The 19904-nt window shown below is 39.2% G+C and overlaps 1 long non-coding RNA gene across 1 annotated transcript in view; it reads right to left on the bottom strand.

Annotated features, from left to right (window-relative positions):
• Positions 1–19904, bottom strand: part of LOC141370042 (uncharacterized) — a 146369-nt gene that overhangs the window by 119170 nt on the left and 7295 nt on the right. The window lies entirely within an intron of this gene.

The following is a 19904-nucleotide window of genomic DNA, read 5'->3' as shown; positions in this document are numbered from 1 at the left end:
CCCTTTTCCAACTCCAAAAGAGGTTATTTGGCAAAATGAAGTTGAATGTGAGAAGTAACCACAACACAACCTCTGTCCAAATCCTAATCTATTATTATGGATAGAATCCAAAACGATGAAATTTTGCTGTAAGACACATGTTCACATTGTTAGATATAAGGAAAATGTATCAAAATATATAGTATCAAATATGATAACATTTTAATCTTTACATAAATACATGACACATCTATAATGTTACTGAGGGAAACTATAGTTCCCCCAGGAAGTTGCAGCTGGGGAGATTAGAAATATAAACATGTTTTTAAATATTGAAGCCATGGAGACAAGTGTTTGTCTAAGCTTTTTGTTCTGTTCGGTTGGCTGGTGGGTAGGAGGGAGAAAAAAGCATCTTGGTAAAAAAAGATGTACAATTCTAGTATATGCTGTATTTAATATATATAACTTTAGTGCATACTAAGAGCACCACACAGGTTAATCTGCTCAAAATTGATGTTTGGCATTTGTTGAAAAGGTTCTATTTTCATTCAACAAAGTCAGTTGTTATTAACTTGAATTCACAAATTAGCAAATGATTATACTTTAATTGTGAGAGTTTGAGATATTCAATGTACAGTGACTAATATGGTGCTTAGTAAAAAGTGAGTAGACATTGCATACAGCTGTTAATAGCAGGGCCAGAACAACAGACACACATGCAAAACTCTGCAAGGTACAGAGCGGCCCATACAATTCCCTTCACCCAAGGAAGCTGGATTTGGGTCTTTAAGGATGACTGGGCATTCCAACAGCCCAGAAAGGAAATTCCAGGCTTGGGAGGCAGAATGCGCGCAGACATGGAGATAAGGAAGTACGTGGCATTTAGGAGGGTGGGTGTGGGGTGGAGCGAGAGAGGAGGTAAGATTGAAAAGGAGGCAGGGGCCAAAGTCTGTAGGACCTTTTATGCCAGGAGAAGGCATTTAAATATTATCTCATCCATAATTATTTTCTATAAGCCAGTGGTTTCCACCCTGGCAGTACACATGACTGAGCTGGGGAAATTTTTTAAATACTTGTAGCTCCTCTCCCTCACAATGCACACAAACGTATAGCCAGACCTTGCAAATAAAAATACAGGATGCCCAGTTAAATCAGAATTTTAAATAAACTTTTTTTTTACTATAAGTATGTCCAGTGCAAAATTTGGAACACATTTTATTTTTTATTTATTTTTATTTTTTTTAAGATTTTATTTATTTATTTATGAGGGACAGAGGAGGAGAGAGAGAGAGGGAGAAAGAGAGAGAGAGAAGCAGAGGGAGAAGCAGGCTCCCAAGGAGCAGGGAGCCCGATGCGGAACTCGATCCCAGGACCCTGGGATCATGACCTGAGCCGAAGGCAGACGCTTAACCATCTGAGCCACCCAGGCGCCCTGGAACACATTTTAATAAAAGTATTGTTGACTTGAAATTCAAGTCTGACTAGGTGTCCTCTATTTTTTTTTTTTTCTGGGAACCTACTACCCCTACAGAATAATCAAACCAGAATCTCTGAGGTGGTGTCTGGCCACCAGGGTCTCTTAAAGCTCCCCAAGTGATTTTCACATGCAGGCAGGGGTAAGAACCCCTGGTCTAAGTGATGGGCAGTTGAATGATTTCAAACAAGGGAGTGACACATTTGACAGATCACTGAGAGGAACAAACGGTCTCGCCATTTTGTGGCATCAAAGCTAAGGGAAGGAGAGGCTAGTGGCAGGAATCTGCTGAGAGGTATTTTGCAGGCATCTGGGCAAAAGATGGAGTTGGCTGGAACTGAAGCTGTGGTAGCAGACGTAGAGAAAAAAGGAGATTCTTGACCGGTGACTCAGGTCGTGTTGACTAAGAACTTACAGGAACAAAGGTCACTGTCGGAGCAGAAGATGACCACTGGATCCCTGCCAAAGTCGCCATTCCGTAGCTCCCCTCCTCCCCCTCCTTCCTCCTCCAGTTTGGGCTTGAGCACAGCTGCATTTTATTATGGGAGGTGACCTTGGACAAGATACTTAACCTTTGTAAGACAGTAATTCTTCTGTAAACTGGTGACGGAGTAACAGTAACCTATTTTGGAACATTATTTGTAAAGATTAAATGAAATACATTTAAAAATCTCCTGATTCCTCCGGGCATGTGAAGTACTCAATATATTTTGGCCATTATTACCCGGTCGTTGTGATTATAAGTTTCAAACCCAATTCTGATTGCTTTTCTGTTTCACATTCTCCCCCTAGTTCTCTCTCATTTCTGGTTTCTAACTCCTTCCCTCCACCCCCACCTGTCATCCCCTTTCTTCTGTCTCAATAGTGACTTTCTGAATACTGGAGTGTTTGTGTTACCTATTTACGAAGAGATTTGCTGAGGCGAGTTTAGACTCATTTAAGCAAGAAGATAGAATTAGGCGAGTATGGTAGCTATAACGAATTCTGAGAGGAAATGACTGTAGAATGGCTTAGGGAATCCCTGAACTATTCCATTATTCCATTCTAGGTAGCCAGTGTCAAAGAATCATCGGATCCAAGAAGGTTAGGGCAACAAGGTTCCTAAGCATGTATGAACCTAGTAGGATATCCTATAAATTGAAATAATAGCCACACTTAGGCACAAGCCTTGGAATTCTTATAACCTGTGAGGATCTCACTCTACATCCAGTGTTTTGCAGAGGCTGTGTGTAGAGGAGTCCACAGGGAAGGCTCTTCCTTAATTGGACCCTGGTCAAGAAATAAGTAATAAAATTCTCTGTGGGGGCAATCTGTGAAATTCGCATATGGACTGTAGTAGATGACATTATTGAATGAATGCTTATTTTTATGATGTGGCAAATGGCGCTGTGGTTAAAGGAGAGAATGTTCTTCTTTCTAGGGCTAAAGTATCATAATGACAGTAACTTACTTTCAGATGGCTTAGCAGAAACCATTTGAAATAAATACATACACATATACAAGCATTTGTATTCATATTTGCAGAGGGGGGAGAAAAAAACAAATATGACAAAATTGGCGAGTCTAGCTGAAAGCTATGTGTGTTATATTACTTTTTAAAAGAAAATAAGTTTAAGTTTTAAGATAAAGCAGCAGCAAGTAAATTTCTTTAAAAAAAAAATTAACACAGAATACATGATAACTATTATCCAAAGGAGGAGGAGAAGCAGGCTCTGGAATCAGACAGACCTGAGCCCCAAACTTGTGGGGCCATCTTTTTATTAACTAGGCAACATTGGACAAATTAGAAAACCCAATCCTCAGTTTCCTCATCTGCAGAAAGAGCTTAACGATAATAACAAGAGTCCCTGGTTGCTACTCTGCTGTCACCGTTGTCATAATGGGTTGGATCTCTCTCACCATTGTGACCCCAGAGTACAGGGGAGCAAAACCAGGAAAGTGCCCTCTGTTCCGTCTATGATCTGCCAGTTTCCTTTTTCTCAGACTCTTAAAATTGACCTGTCTACAGGAAACTGGGACGTCAGTAAAAAGCTGGGCCACTCTTTCGTGGGGTACAGAAGTCCAAACAAAAAGCCCTTTTCTGTGGAGTAGGTAGCATGAGGGTGGCATTCCCCCTCACTGTCATCTCTAAAGCCAGCAATAAACAAATCATAAAAAATGTGCTTGGAAATTTCAGCTCCACAGTAAGAGCTGAAACAAAGGCAGAAAATTGCAGCTCTCAGTGTAATAACTAAGCCTCTCGTTATGTGTGGCTGTATTAAATATAAAACATTTTCATTTCCTTTGTATAGGAAATTCAATAGGACTGAAAAGGGGGTCAACCAAGAACTGTGACTCCCACAATAAAATGCGAGTGGTGCTAATATTCCTTTTCCAACTCTCGAGTGACTGCAAATAACCAAACAGATAAAATGTAGCTTTCATAAAACTCGAGGTTTGGTGGAGAATTAGCATGAGACTTGTACTTGCTACTTGCTAACGGAAGGTTGGCCAAGAGCTCAGATTTATGCCATGAAATTTAAATGGTTCTCTCCTGAGGTTTTCTTGACAATATCATTGTATGCAGCTGAGTTAGTTTATTGGCACTTTTGTATAGGGATTGTTTTTGGAGGGGTGGGGAGTGGGAGGGTAGGGGTGACGGTAACCTATTTCTTTAAGAAACCCAGCACTTATGGGGCTCTAGGGAATTTTAAAGCAGGGAATTTGGAAGTGTAACACATGCAAGAGTCTCCAAATGCTGAGGCAGAATCAACAACATTTACAAAATTACATTGGGGGAAAAAATAACATGGTAAGATCACAGTTCTTTTGTTGGGGTGTTTATAACATAACACATGGCTTCATCTCACCAGGCTTCTGAAATTAGAATGATATTGCTAGAAGATTTGTATGGATCAGGCTTTGAATTTGCATGCAAGTTTGCAGGGAATTTTGTACAAAGATGAAACCTCAAATTGAATTCAGACCCAGGTATTTTAGCGGCCAGGAAAGGTTATTCACGGCCCGCCCAATACAACGTTGCTAACTAACTTAGAAACAGGAGGTCACAGATTAAAGTTAAGGAGGGTGGTTAGGCCTATAAGCAATTCAAGCAGAATTTAATTACAAAAAGGGTAGCTGAATAATGGCACACATAGCTAAAGGCAGCAATAGATGCAGGAATTGTAAATCAGTTCAAGGAAGCTGAGAGAAAAAGGAAATTAAAAAAGAAAGAAAGAAAGAAAGAAAACAAATAAACTCTCTTAAAAATATCCTAGGGTTAACTGAGCAAGCCTCAGTGGATTGGAGTCAAGGCTTTATCCTTTCCACGTCTCTGTGCTTTGAAAAAGACACCTAAACAGCAGTTCATTGATTTCCACAAAGGCCGAAGACCTGTGTCATCCACCCAATTGAATTCTTTTGTGCTGTACATGTGCTTACCCTATATTGTCTGTTCCCTTACAATTTTATCTCCCCATGTATACATTTCTCCCACCACGGGTAGGACACAATTATTCCATTCTTGCCAACGTGAGCTATATAATCAGCTTGGGAACTGACATTTCATTCATGCCCTTGCAATACACGAGAGGAATTAAAGGTCCATGTCCTCTGTGTCTTTACTGTTTTATTCCTGCCATGCTTTTCAAGGGTAGTGGCTAAATATCATTGCAAAAAAAAAGAATCCGTTTCAAGCTGCAACTTTTAAAAAAAAATGCACATCTAATAATAATTATGCTTTTTTTTAAGTGACTGTATTTCTGGACAAGGAAATAAAAAGAAGGCCAATGTTCAAATGCCAAAACAGCAGAGGATGTGTGTGAAATGGAGCTTACAATGGGACTGCCAGAAAGCTTGAGCTAACATTAGAAGCATGTGAAAGTTGGCAACCCAGGCTCACGTGGAGCGAAAGAGACAGTGTTTTTGTACATTCCAGTTCCCGTTGGTTCTGATCCCTTGAATGTTGCTTGGGGTATTACGCTCCCAATTCCAAACAAATTTCAGCTAAACCTCAAAATATTTTCAACGATGAGAAACCAAATATGATTCCTCCTAAGCATAATAAATCAGCTCAAATTTCAGTAAAGCTTTAAGAATCTACTTAGAACCCTGAGGTGTTAAAGTTCCCAGGAAAGAACTAACCATTCTCATGTCTAATTTGTAATGTTTTGGTTTCAGCTTTCGGTTGCTTTTATATTTCTAAGCAATTTCACTCCTGCTTCCCTGCCCCTCTCAACCCAGCATCCACCAATGCTTTTGGATCAGGCTGCTTATTTTTTAAGAAATAACCCAATTGACATTTATTGGGCAGGTGGTAGCCAGGCGTCTTCTCTGGAGGGAGAGAAAATTATTTTAGGTGTTTTCCCCACTCTCCCGCCTTTCGGACTAAGTGAATTTCAGCACCTGATCCAAATCACAAAGGTCATCCATTAGCAGAGAGCAGAAACTAATTTGGCTTTCCCTGGCACCTCTCATACTCCGTGATTGTCTAATAGTTTGCATGGGTGATAAGTTGGAGCCTTGGAGAAGAACAGTTTGTATGCAGGTTGCGTATTAGAATGTCACAATGTTCTTCGGGCCAACTTATGGCACAGCTTTCGACATAAGGATCTACTGCAAGAGGGTGGCTGTTTGTTTATTGACTGGTACGCTTTACATTGAATTGTCTTTTTTTTTACTGGATCTCAGTAACTATTTTGCTCTTCATTAATAATCTTAAAACAGCAGCTATACAAGTCAATTTATGGTGGATTTCCCCCCTTTTGTCATACTGTCTTCTCTCCTCTGTCATTAGCTCAACAACTTATCACTTTGCAACAGTAGGCTCAGGACATTTGACAGTTTTAAACCAATATTTGATTGGCATCATGGTTACTGTGACATCCAAGATATAGATGGAATGTGTGGCTTGGGTTCACCCTCTGCCTTCCAATGGCTTCTTTTAGAGAAAATGAGAGAACAGATTGATAAAGAAAACCCAGAAGAATAAATAAAGGTGAGGAATCTGCTGATGCAGCCCTACATGAAGAATTGCATTACTTATTTTTAGATTTATGCTTAGAAGACAAAGCAATCTATATGAGCCCCTGCCTGCCTCTTTCCTCCAAGCTCTTTTAAAAAATTCTGTGTGTGTGTTGTGTGTGTGTGTGTGTGTGTATGCAATCACTTTGACATTATTCCAGAGAAATACTTTCTTATTCTTTCCTATTGATTTATAACTTCTTAACTTGTCTTACCCTGTCAAAACTTTTCACTTATGACCCAAGAGCTAGGGAACCAAAATCAGTCCTGTCCTGTTTTGAGTGTCATTGTGTGGTGATCCTAAGTGGCCCCTAAACATTTTTGTCGATATTTATTGATGGGATCCACAGGCACTCTGAGTGATCCCACTCTGGAGGGGCATAAACCAATGGCAAGTTGAACAGGGGAAGGAGGTGGTCCCAGTATAGGCCAGAGCCGGTGAAGCAGCATCCAGATGCTCAGGGGTCATTGACAAAACGTCAAACATTTCAGATTTCTGACTAGCTCTCTGACTAATGCCATGCTAAACAGAAACGTGACTATTTCCTCCAAGGAACCCACAGACACACAGACACACAAACACACAGAAATAAATACAGTTTCTGTGGGTTTTTTTTTCTCTTCTAGTTGCTTGCTCTCTTGCTTTCTCTCACATGTGCATGCACGCGCGCACGTGCACACACACACACACACACACACACACACACAAATAGTCTACAGGGAAATTAAGCGGTGCCAACGAAACAGTGTACTGAGAAAGTTCTTGGATAAATTAACAACGCAATTACATTACATGACATGCCACAAGATGGATGAGGAAAACTTGGCTGGTATTATGTTCTGTTTTCAAATTGCAATTTATTTGAGGGTTTTAATGGATGCCTTATTAAAACATCTCAGCCCTGGTCAGGTTTCAGCATATGTCACAGTGGCCTGTGATTGATGACACCCTCTGCTGCTTCTCTTGCACATTTGCAGGGAATTTAAGCAAAGAGGGAATGAGCTGAGGCCCAGCTTTGTATTGATCGTGTGGAGGTGCGCTGCCTGGGAGCACAGTCTAATAACATTCTCTGAGCTGAACTGCTTCACATGAAGGCATTTATTACAAGAACTAAAATGTTATATTGCTCAGAATAAAAGAATATTGTACAAACAAAAGAGTTAGCAGTGAGTGGGGGAGAAAGGAAGGCTATGGCATGCTATGGAATCATGCCTTGTTAGCTTTCAGAAGCCACATTTCTAAGTGTTGGTGGAAAAAAATAAAGCTATGTGTGTGTGTGTGTGTGTGTGTGTGTGTGTGTGTGTGTGTGTGTGTTTAAAGGTAAAAGAAAGGAAGGAAAAATGCTGTGGGCTTTATTTTTGCTTATTACAACCAGTTAAGCATGTAGAATGGTGGAGTTCCATGACAAAGAGGAAGCCAGGAGAGGATTGGGAGGTGAGCAGTCTTAAAGTCATCTGGAAAATAACTAAATATCAAAATAGATTACAGGACATTACTTGCAAGGCCATCTGAAATCTTTCTCATTTTATATATGCTGTCATTAATTTTTGTGACAAGCTCCCACCAAAACAGCAAGAGCTATTCATACCTGAAATGCAATTTTACTCCCATCCACACTGTAGAAATTTGATTTCTGTCGTGTTTTAATTATAAAAAGGGCTCCATTTGCAATTTAAATGCTTGAAGTTTTATAAACCCTTACGTGAGTGATCAAGAAACTTATTAATGTTTAATCAAAAAACCATGATTCAGTTGGATATGTTATATACACGGATACATCTAGTCACAGAAAAAAGACTAGAAGGATATAAAAGTAGTTATTATTAGAGAAATGATAGTAATTTTCTTCTTTGTGTCTTTTTTTTCTGCAATCTTTATTTTCTGCAATAAGCACATATTACTTTTAAAATCAAAAGGATAAAAAAGCATTTTGAAGATGTTTGTAATGTCTTGATTTGTAAGAATAGTTAGAAAAATCAGTATCCTTTGAGAGTCTGCAATAAATATAATCTCAAGGAAAAAGATTCATTTTGCAGTAATATGTGTCTCTATTTCTTAGTAAGCAGACTCTGTGCATTGAAAATGTAAATAAAAAAATAATAACAACAGGCAGAATGAAAATATCCCTATGCAATACAAAAAAAAATTAAAAAAAAAAAAGCAAAAACCAGTAAGAAGGAAACAAGAAAGTATGTTGCATTTCCAAACTCTGATAACATTAGGATTTGTCAATCTCGGTCCAAAGGATTTTTTTTTTTTTTTTGCTTGACCTGCTGATTGCTATTATTTGAACTGCCACATTTATTATTTTGTTAGCCTTTGAGGGCCTATAAAAATCTCACCTAATTATATTGGAATCACCTAGCATCACCGCTGAAGCCAAAGAAGGTGAGAAAATGCCCAACAGCTTTTCCTTGAAATGGAAGGAAAAAATAGTTAAAGAATGAACAAACAGCAGAAACCAAGAACACTCAGGAAAGCCAGTTTTATGAGTCTCCCAAGAAATGGATACAGAAAACATTTTTTAAATGTTGACAGAAACTGTTAAGTTGTAAAAATGGATTTTTTAGCATTGTCAGTTGAATGCACCTTCTAATGTGCGAAATACCAAATTTACAGTCTTTGACTAGATTGTGATAGCTTTGGTGGAGTGGTGCTGGGGAAAAAAGGGAAATGTTATTTAACCTCCAAGGCCTCTTTTTCTCTTGGATCGTAGATTTCATCCCTCTTCTAGGATCTTCTTACGGCCCCTCATCTCCTCTGACTGAATGCCTATCCCTTTATCAAAAGGGAATAACTTTCTTTCCCTTGTACTGTGGAAGTGGTTACATAATATCAGAAACTCTAGGTTGCTTTGTTCTAAAATGAAGACCAATTCTCCAGTCTTGGAGAACTACTTCATTTAATTTCAAATCAATTAATATTCATTGAGCATTATCTATAAAGCAGTGAGCATGCTAGCTGATGACAGCTTTAAGAGTCCATTTCTTCTCACTACAAATGCATCCATCCACACAGGCCACAATTTAGTCACCCATCCACCCCAGCTTAGAACTGAAGAACTAAAGCAATAAAATGAGAAGGAGGTATGGCTTTTGTCAAAGCGGTGAAAACAAACATTTATCAATAATTATGTAGTTCAGCTTGTAAGAACAGCCATGGATGAAAAAGCCCACTAAGGTACCCTATCTTTCAGCATAATTCACGGATTGTATAGGGTTTTTATATGAAGTTTCCTATAGCGTAACACAGATGTCGAGCTCAGGACAGATGCAAAAGAAGAGCACACAAAAATGTTAAAGCAACATTGGGAGGCACTTGGGACCGTGCACTTTGCAGGAGCAGAATCCCACCATAGTGTGGAATACAGAAGGTAGAATCATGCAGCAAAGGGGAGAAATAGACAAGAAAGTAGAAGAGAATACAGGAATAAAAAGAATGGGGTCAACACCCTAAACTAATGCAATGTTACATGTCAAATTTATCTATGAAGTTGAGGGGGGAGAGGGGAGCATGCTTCCCAGGACATGAAGTCTTGAAACAGCGTTCTTTGAGTAACTTCCACACTGAGGTCCACACAACATACACAATCAGTAAATGAGAACTGGAAACTCAGATTCCTACCCAGAGGTGGCAAAGTTAATATCACTGCCCGACTTACAACAGGTTCTATCAACTACTCCCTGGTAATGAAGATTTGATAACCAAAACTAATTAATATACATACACTCCACTCATAATTTAACTCCTAAGTGCATCTGTATAAGTACATCCATGTGGTTTTCTGCTATTCTCAAGTAACCCCTTTGGGTTTCAAAGTCCCAATTTAAGAATCTATGTTATTTAGGATTCTTGGTGGCATTGGTGACCAATTTTGGCTGAATTAGCAAAAGGCAATTTCTTAGAAAACTGTCAAGAAACTCAGAGTCAGCGAGAATTTAAGTAGCTGGGAATGGGGACAGGCAGATCAGCCGAGGACTGACCAGTCCTGGATGGCCTCCCTCCCATGTCTGATGATTAATTTTGCAAGAAGCCACTGGTTCAGGGTTCCTCTTCATCCATCATGGCCTACGCGTTTCCCTATTGTGGATGGGTTCCAAAAGCAGCAAGCAAAAGAGCGTCGCCTAATGTGCAAGCACTTTTCAAGTCTTTGCTTGCATTATGTTTGCTTATGCCTTGTTGACCAAAACCAATTGCACGGTCAAGCCTAGAGTCCATGTGGAGTGGAGACACAACTGCATGGCTTTGGAAGGTGTAATTCATTGAAAGCCATTACTGTAACTGTTTACACACTCAGCTTCTGGCTTCCATAGTAAAAGGGAAGTGCCTGAACTCTTCCTCTGACAAAGCCAAGTCACAATGAATTAACGGAATAAAAGGGAATCAAGGTGACATTAAGAAGAATGGATAATGGGTGACAAAAATACATGATAAATGGTCACCATGGAACCCTAATTAGATTTTTGAAATGGAATTGAATCCGCATAGACACTGTTTTATATTCTCTGAAAATTCTAGGCTGTGGACAGGTATCATCCGTAAGGAATTCATGACTTCCCTAAACAACCAATTCCCCATTACAATGCATGTGAACTTTCCAAACTAGCCAAGAAAACTATGAATTATAATCCTCGTCTATTTTTTTTAACAGCCATAATAAATATTCCTCAACTGATTTAGGTTACATCTGTTCACATTTCAATTCTTGTGTCTAAATGAAAAATAATAGAAGCCAAATATGAAATGTATATTTTAAAAGAATCTCACTGCTCTAGAAACTTGTTATCTTATATGTCACACACTGTTTCTTTCAGTTTGATTGGTAAATAACAGTTACCGTACATAACGATGCTACGGAGAGTACACTGAAAAATGAAAATAAGTAGATATTTTCTGGCATTTTAGTGCAAAATATAACCTCTTAACCTGCAGCATCCAAAGGTTAAGTCTCAAAACTGAGTCCATTAACCTTTCTAAATGGTTGTGATATTAAAAACTGACTCTTAATAGCCATGGGTCATCATCTAATGCAATAACCATCAGCAATAAAGAATTATGGATTAAGAACATTATCTATCTATAAAATGGTCATTTATGACACTTGTGCGCAGACCATCTCTAAAATGTACAGATACCCATGGCCAAGAGTTCAGACCTAATAATATACATTATGCTTTTATTAGTATAGTTAGGATATTAGTGAGTTTTAAGAGAAAATCATTACATTTACAAAAGGTTCAGGGTGTTTACTTCAAACATGAAACTAACAAAGAAAATCTTCCGAATTCTCTTTCGTTGAGCGATAACTGAGCTAGGTGGGGCTAATTGACTCAGAAGGTCAACTAAAAAAAGAAAATAAACATGTTTTTAAATTGTCTAGTGTCTGTGCCACAGAACAAATTTGGCCTCATCTACATCATTGAGAAACAGCCACTACACAAAAGCTCCCTGTGTCTTTTATCAAATAGAAAACGGTTTCTTTGGATTGAGCTTTTTTGGTCGTTTTTATTGTAACTTAGAAAATTTAATATGTGCTTACGGAATATTTACTACGTACTATCAGCAAGGATATGCCATGTCGGAATTCCATAGATATGGATATAAGAAACTTCGATTTTCTGATAGAGACTTAGCCTCAGTCAATATTCCTAAGGACTTTAGTTAATTTTCTTAAGGAATTGCCACAAAATACAATCTTCTGAAGAAATAGAACCATAAAAATAACCAAAGTTAGTTATAGTTTCTGAATATATTTACTGTGTTAACCTGTGTTTTGTTTTCAGCCCTGCAAAAGAAAAACAAATGTACTCGGGTGAAATCATATTAAACCTTGTTCTAAGGAAACGGAGAAAGATAACAGGGAAAAAAAGAAATTCGGAGTGCTTTGCCGCTTCTAATTTTTTAAAAAAAATTCTTTTGTTGAAACATTTGTGTTGTCCTGTGTGTTATCTGAAATGTGTTTATTTAGGTTTCCTCCTCTATATTTATTTAATTTATATCATCACTGACTTTTTGGGTACAGAATTAATGGTCCACATAATTCCAAGTAACAGTGAAAAAAATGCCAGTGTTCAGAAACATGAGATACAGATTCATTAACAGAAAAATCTAGCATCTCAAGGAGCTGTTTAGGGCATCTTTAAAGATTTTATTTATTCGGGCGCCTGGGTGGCTCAGTTGGTTGAGCGACTGCCTTCGGCTCAGGTCATGATCCTGGAGTCCCGGGATCGAGTCCCACATCGGGCTCCCTGCTCGGCGGGGAGTCTGCTTCTCCCTCTGACCCTCCCCCGTCTCCTGTTCTCTCTCTCTCTATCGCATTCTCTCTCTCAAATAAATAAATCTTTAAAAAAAGATTTTATTTATTCATCTATTATTGAGAGAGAGAGAGAGAACACTCCACGAGCACTCACATGTACAGCCAACGGGTTGGGTAAGAGGGAAGGAGGGGAGGAGGGATGGGGAAGGAAGGGGCAAAGCGGGATGAGGAGAGAATCTCAAGCAGCCTCCATGCTCAGCACAGACCCCAACTCTGGGCTGGATTTCACGACCCTGATATGACCTGAGCTGAAACCAAGAGTCCGAGGTTAAACCAACTGAGTCAACCAGGTGCTCCTAGGCCATCTTTAATAACTTTCTAAAAGTTGTTTGCTTTTCTCCCCCTGCTTCTAGGAATCCAAGCTCTGATGCATTTCGAACCTGAGCCTGCTGAAGAGAGGCAAGCCTGTCTTTGTTAATGAGAATCCTCATCTCCGTGATCTAACTCCAATCACCTGGGCCACACACCTTCCTCCCAGAGCCCTGCAAGGTATCTCTCGCCAACTCTCCGTGATTCCCTGGGCTAGGATGACTACCCTCTGAGCCACTGCTGATACATAATGTGTAAGCCTCAAAAAATTTGTCAAATAGAATTGCTAAAAAGAATTTCTTTCGTATCCCCCTGCCCCATATTCACTCTCAACTTACCGCTGCCCAATCTCAAACTATTTCAAACCAATGCCAAAGAACTCAAGAAATTCTACAAGGTCGAACTACTAAGTCCTATTAGTAAGTCACATGCCATACTAAACTATTAGGTTAATAGAAAAATAATTTCCAAGACCCAGTGACTCTTTAATAGCCATAGAAGCATAGCTTTTGGGTTTTATTTCCTCTTACAGTAGCCTAATGTTTATTTGGCATGCCAAATTCTAGGCTCCTGGGAAGGATTCATACCTATTAACCTTTGCATCCAGCATATCTAAAATGGCAATCAGAGTTCCGTAAGTGATATTTATAAATTGGTAACAACAAGTACTGAGCATCCTACAGTTGAATGTTCAGTGTATTTTGACAGATTATCACAGCGTAAGCTCTTGAAGTGTTTCCAATCATGTTCTCAATTGGGCCACCAACTATAAACAGAGTTGAGAGCAGCTTGCTTTCTTTTGGTAAATTTCCTTAGGATCCGTCCTGTAATGTGGCTAGTTTGCCAGATTGCTTTCACCACAGGATGTTAAAACAACATCATAATCAACCAAACTATGTTAACCAGGCTCCCCAAAGGCATATATATTCCATGAAGTAAGTAGAAGCAACGCAATTTCACAATAAGTATAACATCGTTTAAAATTCTGTTGCCAACAATTCTCAAAGGTGTTATCTCTCCATGTGCAAGCTCTTCATACAAATATCTAGAATTCTTTTTCAGTCGTTATCCTTGTAACTGTCAAAAGAACCCGTTGGAATTTCAGAAAATATTTCTTTCTTTTTTTCTCCTTCTGCTTATCTGCATCTCCTCCACTCTTCGTCTTCTTCTTCTCCCACTCCCTCTCCACACTCTCCTTTTGATTTCTAGGTACTGCCTGTGATAGCACAGAATTCCCATTTCTCCATATTTCATTTCCTTAAAGGCTGGGCATCCAACAAGTTTCATTCTAACCATTGTCAGCTGGATCATTAACCAGGTACTGATATAGAGGGAAAGGGGATCTATTTTATAGGCGGTGTCCCCCTGAAGTGTAAATTAAGTCAATCACTTTTTGAGTAATTGTATAGGGGAGCATTCAAAATAGTCACTTTAGGCAGCTTTACTTATTCCAACAAATACAGATACTGCTAAAATCCTGAAACTTCTCCTGTAAAGTTGTCTTCAGGGCCTATGGCACATTTTATTGGAGAGCCATTTGGATATATAAATTTGAGTACTTTTTATTTAAAAATGGTTCAGAGAATGGATGGGATAAACAATCACTTTATTAGATCTAACCGTAAGTCAGAAGCTTTTTTACATATAAGTGTTCTTAAAGCTAAGCCTTCTTTCCACTAGAAACATGGTTGTGCTTCGATGATCTTGCTGGAGTTGCCTTCTTGTGGTAGAAGGCAGGGTTTCCATCAGCCTTAAGGGAACTGGAGGGCTGATGACAATCACAGTCACCTAAAAAGAGAGCTGTCTCTACAGTCCTTTTATGGCTTGAAGATCTTTTAAGAAAGGGCAGGAAATAAAGATCAGGGGTCTTTTCCACTGGGAAGCCCCTCCCTACGAGCACTCAGTTATAGGAATTGCAACAGACGACATAGAACAATAACAGAGGACATGAACCCCTCCCATCTACTGGTTTCAGCTGGATCTCCTGAAAAAATATATATATATATTAGTGCATTACAGTTCATGGATCTTGACAGAACCTGTTTTGTCCAGGACTAAGGCCCCAAAGTTCATTCAGCATTTTATTTACCTTCCTGTTCCCTCTGCTTCTTTCCTCACTCCAGCACTGAACACAGTGCATAGCACATGGAGGCATTTGGTAAATATTTGATGCGACGATGGAGGAAGAGCTAGATGGTCAACCTTACTTAGCATACTGCCCACTTGTCCTCTCTCCACAGACGCACTACAAGGGGGCACAGGAGTTAGGACACACCTTAGGATATTAGAGTGTCAAATGAAATATCCAGAACACATTGATACTCCTTCTGTCTTTTCTTCTCTCCAACATATTTTTCAACCACGAAGATTTGGAGAACTATTATTTGGACTCTGATACAAAGTTACTCTCTTTCCTACAGAAAATAATTCCTCCATGTTCTTTTTCTCATCTTCTTTTAAAAGATTACAGACATAATACATCTATATGTACATATACATGGGAATTTTATGCATCTATTATATATATATATATATTTACATATAAATAAAAGACCTAGGGATGTCTAATCTATTGCTAGGAGTTAAAAAAAAAAAAAAAGCTATCGCTCTCAGAACCCACAATAGAACTTCTGAAAGAAGTTCTCCAGCTAAATATTTTTTGTGTTAAATTTTTTCATAAAGCCTCCTTGGGTTATCAGCATCTCAGAAGGCCCTTATTAAAGGGTTAGCATTTGACAGCCAAACCAACTGTGCCAGTTACCAATTTATTGCCTCTCAGCTCCCAAGCCACCCTTCATTGCCTGCTTGTGATAGTGGAACATTCCCCCTTGCCAGCTGGCTTGAGGTTCATCTTTGTTAGTAGGGGGTGTTGGAGGGACACTAGAAGAGGAAGGAGTTTCTCCTGACTGCTGCGTGCTTCATTTGTTTCCCTTTGCAGCACTGGCGATGTCTGGGACCCCCAGTGGAGCTGATTTCCCCTATGGATACTCTCATGGCAGGAATTGGATTTGTTCTGGGGCCCCTCAGATGAGAAGACTCTAGGAAGTCATTACAACCGTACCTACGTTAATCAGAGGGAAGCATTCCATTCTCTTTACCAGTGATTGGTCTTAGGGCAGATAGGCAACTGCGCTGTAAATGGCAATATATGGTATAGGAGGGGAAATATTCTAAAGGCACTTCCGGGAAAGATTTCTTTAACAAAAACACACAAGATACAGGCAGCTACATTTTCTGCCCCTGGTGTTTGTGTTTAGAGGTGTGATGCTTGGAGAGGGGTGGCCATCTTGAGACCCAGAGGAGTAATAGTTGTCATGCTGAGGATGGCAGAGTAAGAATAGAATCTGGATCTTGTGATGTGGTTGAGCTGCTGGATTACCCAACCCTGAGATCCCCCACGTTCAGCCTTACCATATACAGGACAATTTTTAAAAGCCCCATACTGTTTGGGATGTTTGTTTTCTGATGAACTAACAACCCAAAACACCCTAACAGTCTTCAAAATGAATTTAACAAACAATCCCAGTCTGCACCTATAAACCCAGCAATCCATGTACTAGAGAAGGGTGATCCTTATCTGAGGCCCTTACACTCCTAGGGTTTCTTGTCAAGAAGCTCGGAGAATCATGTGAAAATCTCCACTCACAGCTACAACAGAGATGCGATCTAGTCGTTTTAAGATATGGAAAGAAATTCCTCTATTGACTTCAGTTCTCTCCCTCCTTTCCATTTTGGTCACTATATGAAAACATTGAAATTTATTTTCTGCAGCTTATAAGAAGGCAAGATAGTTTAAGGAAGGGGATCTAGAGTCAAAAGGTCTTTGTTCAATATTTATCCCCTCTACTTTGAGCAAAATATAGGACACAGAACTAATAGAGCTGTTTCCCATCTGTAAATAGGTATAATAGAACCTGCTTCATAAGGTTGTACATGGAACTTCGTTAGTCCTGAATGCTGTTAACTTATTTTATATTCATTAAAACCTCAATTTTGCCTCAACAAACAGACTGCCAATAAACAGATTTGGGGAACGTTCAGAACAATCCAGATAGAGAATTAGAGGCTTGGAAGGAATAATTCTGCATGGAAATATAACTACTTATTTGGGATCTCATTAAGAATTCTGAGCAGAACTCCCATCTTTTGAAAAAGACAGGAGAAATAAGCCCTCTGTCCCAAAGGATCTGCTGATGGAGGGCTTCTTCACCTTCATGCTGAAAAGGACAATACTGATGAGCCCCACCAAGCAGAAATGAGGGGGCAAGTTGAAGATCACCCAAAAGCTCCCTTAAAGTGTGTGGGTTTAATGTCACGTCTGCAAGGAATGGAAAGAGAACATTTTCGTACACTTTGAGGAACAAGAAGAAATATTGAAAGGGATGTCTCTTCATTTTGTCTCCACTGCCCCCCCGTTTTTTTTTTTTCAGGTCAAATAGTTGATAGCACTGAAAATCTCACCATAAAGTCATCAGAAGAAATGCAAAAGACCACCTCTCCTCTCAAAATAAGCTTAAGTACCTTGTATAGTAGCAGAGCTTACAAAATATTAAGTAAATAAATAACGGATGAACACTAACACCGCTGTGCATTCAATGCATCATTTAAGTCTTGGAACATTTGCAAGTGATTATTTTCAAACATGTGCTTCTGGGCGTTCACATATCCAAATTCCAAATCTGCGTAATTTAAATTCTAAACATTATATAGATAACACAAAGTTTACACAAGGGATTCCAAAAATCCATCTTTACAGCACTGACACTACATAAAGCAGTATTTTCTGGTAATAATGTAAAAACCTTGAATTTTTAAATTGTTTCCTTTAAAAATAATTGCCAGTTTCAGCACCACAAATGGTTTGACAAGGCAATAAAGCTTTGTGACTTCCCAGCCCTGTGCTTGAACAGTTACACTGTGACAGTTGGTGACCATTAGACACACTTAATCTGATAGATTCCTTGCCCTCGGTCCACTCCCACTCCAGACCCACTGACAGTAGAACAAACAAACAAACAAACAAACAAACGAAAAACCTTTTGGAGCATTAGGACTAGTTTTGAGAAAAAAAAAATTCCATTGTTTCCTGAGTCCTTAACTCATTTGCAAGTATTCAATCGTGCATTTCTGGAGGAAGCAAAGGAAGGAATCATGAAGGTTAATTCCAGGGCCATGAGACCATCATGAGTGGAGAGAAAGCCACAAAAAAAACAAAAACAAACAAACAAAAAAACAAACCCAAAAAAAAAACAAAACCACCACAATGGCATCTTTTTAATTCCCATAGAGCAAACCCTTAAGATTTATGCTATACTAATTATTATTTGTCATATAAGAGCATTTGTACTTTATTACATCCCCTCTTCCACTGGGGAGGAGACAGTTACATGTTTTGATATCTGCCTGTACCACCAGGTAGCCTTTGAGCAGTGCTGTGTTAAATAGAAGTACAAACCAGAGCCCATGTGTTTTCTGACCTTATGGCAATTTGATATCTAACTAAGCGTGGGCATGTGTTAAGTCCTATTCTGGTCCAAATTAAGTAACTTGAATTAAGAAACCGTTTCAGGAAGTTTAAAACACACACATACACACCCGCATGTGCGCGTGCATGCACACTTTCTACATGTGAAACAAAACTGAGATCAAACACTGAGGTCTTGCTCAGGGAAAAAAATTGCTAAAATATAACACAGACGCACTAGAAACACCCAGTACTTGCCAAACAGATTTCGCACGAGCATCTCCCTTGTAGCATGGGCAATCCTGCCACTTTGTACCTTCCCACTTACTCCTCCATAGGGTTTGATTTGGATGAATGTAGGCTTTCTCGGATTTTTAAGTGTCCCTTTATTTTTCTGATCATCTCTAAACCGTGCCCTTAAAAATAATAGCCTTTGAGAATCTCTAGAAAACTAGAATTTATCTTTCTCACCTAGGTTCATTTTCCTCCCCAAACACACTTATCTTGCGGGGTTTCTTGGTCTGGTTTTGTTTTACATAAAATAAAATGTAATCGGCCATTTTCAAATACACAATAAACCCAGTTTACCCTAATAGAGTTATTAGTACAAAAAGCTTCTCCATAGCATGTAGATGGCTAATGAAGGAATGTACCTACAAGATATTTTGCCTGCTCAAGAATGCCAAGACCTCCAATATTTTTTTTTTCTTCTTCTAAATTCTCTGTTAAACTAATTCTGTGTGATAGGCAGATATGTCCTCCACATGCTGGTGAATTAAAATTCAGCTTTCAGTGAATAAGATTAATTGCCTCTTCAGACAAAGCTGGATTTGCGCTCCTATTAGAGAAAGGGGAGGGGGAGAAGCAAGGGGCAGGGAGCCAGCTAGACTGCGGTATTCAGTTACACGTGAAATGATTTGTAATTCTGAGTAATCACTTAGGACAAGCCCTTGCACCATTTTATCTATACATGACTCTAGGCCAAAGTCAATACTCATAGTAAAATAATGAGATGAAGCTAACTGAGCCCTTTTATTAATGCTCCAAGGAGCAAATCTGATGCTTGAGTTTCTCCCATTGAAAGTATCCACTTCTTCCTAAAAAATGAAGTGGGTCAGGATGCCCAGTAGCAGCCAGGGTACCTGCTTCAGCAAAATCATAAACAACCACTCCTTCCTGCCTTCCCCCTTTCTGTTTGCGCACCAGGCTTTACCCAGCTGCAGGTGAAAACACATGAATTTTGCATTACCGCTAGGCTCATTAAGGAGATCTGGCTCTCTCCTAATAGCTTCCCCTCATTTAGGGGGAGACGAACACACACACACACACACACACACACACACACACACACACACACACA

The sequence above is a fragment of the Callorhinus ursinus genome, unplaced genomic scaffold (genome assembly GCF_003265705.2).
Source record: "Callorhinus ursinus isolate GAN/ISIS: 27379988/994484 unplaced genomic scaffold, GSC_fseal_2.0 scaffold25, whole genome shotgun sequence".
NCBI classification, from domain to species: domain Eukaryota; kingdom Metazoa; phylum Chordata; class Mammalia; order Carnivora; family Otariidae; genus Callorhinus; species Callorhinus ursinus.
The sequence above is the reverse complement of the archived record's forward strand: the minus strand, read 5'-3'. Positions and strand labels throughout refer to the sequence as shown.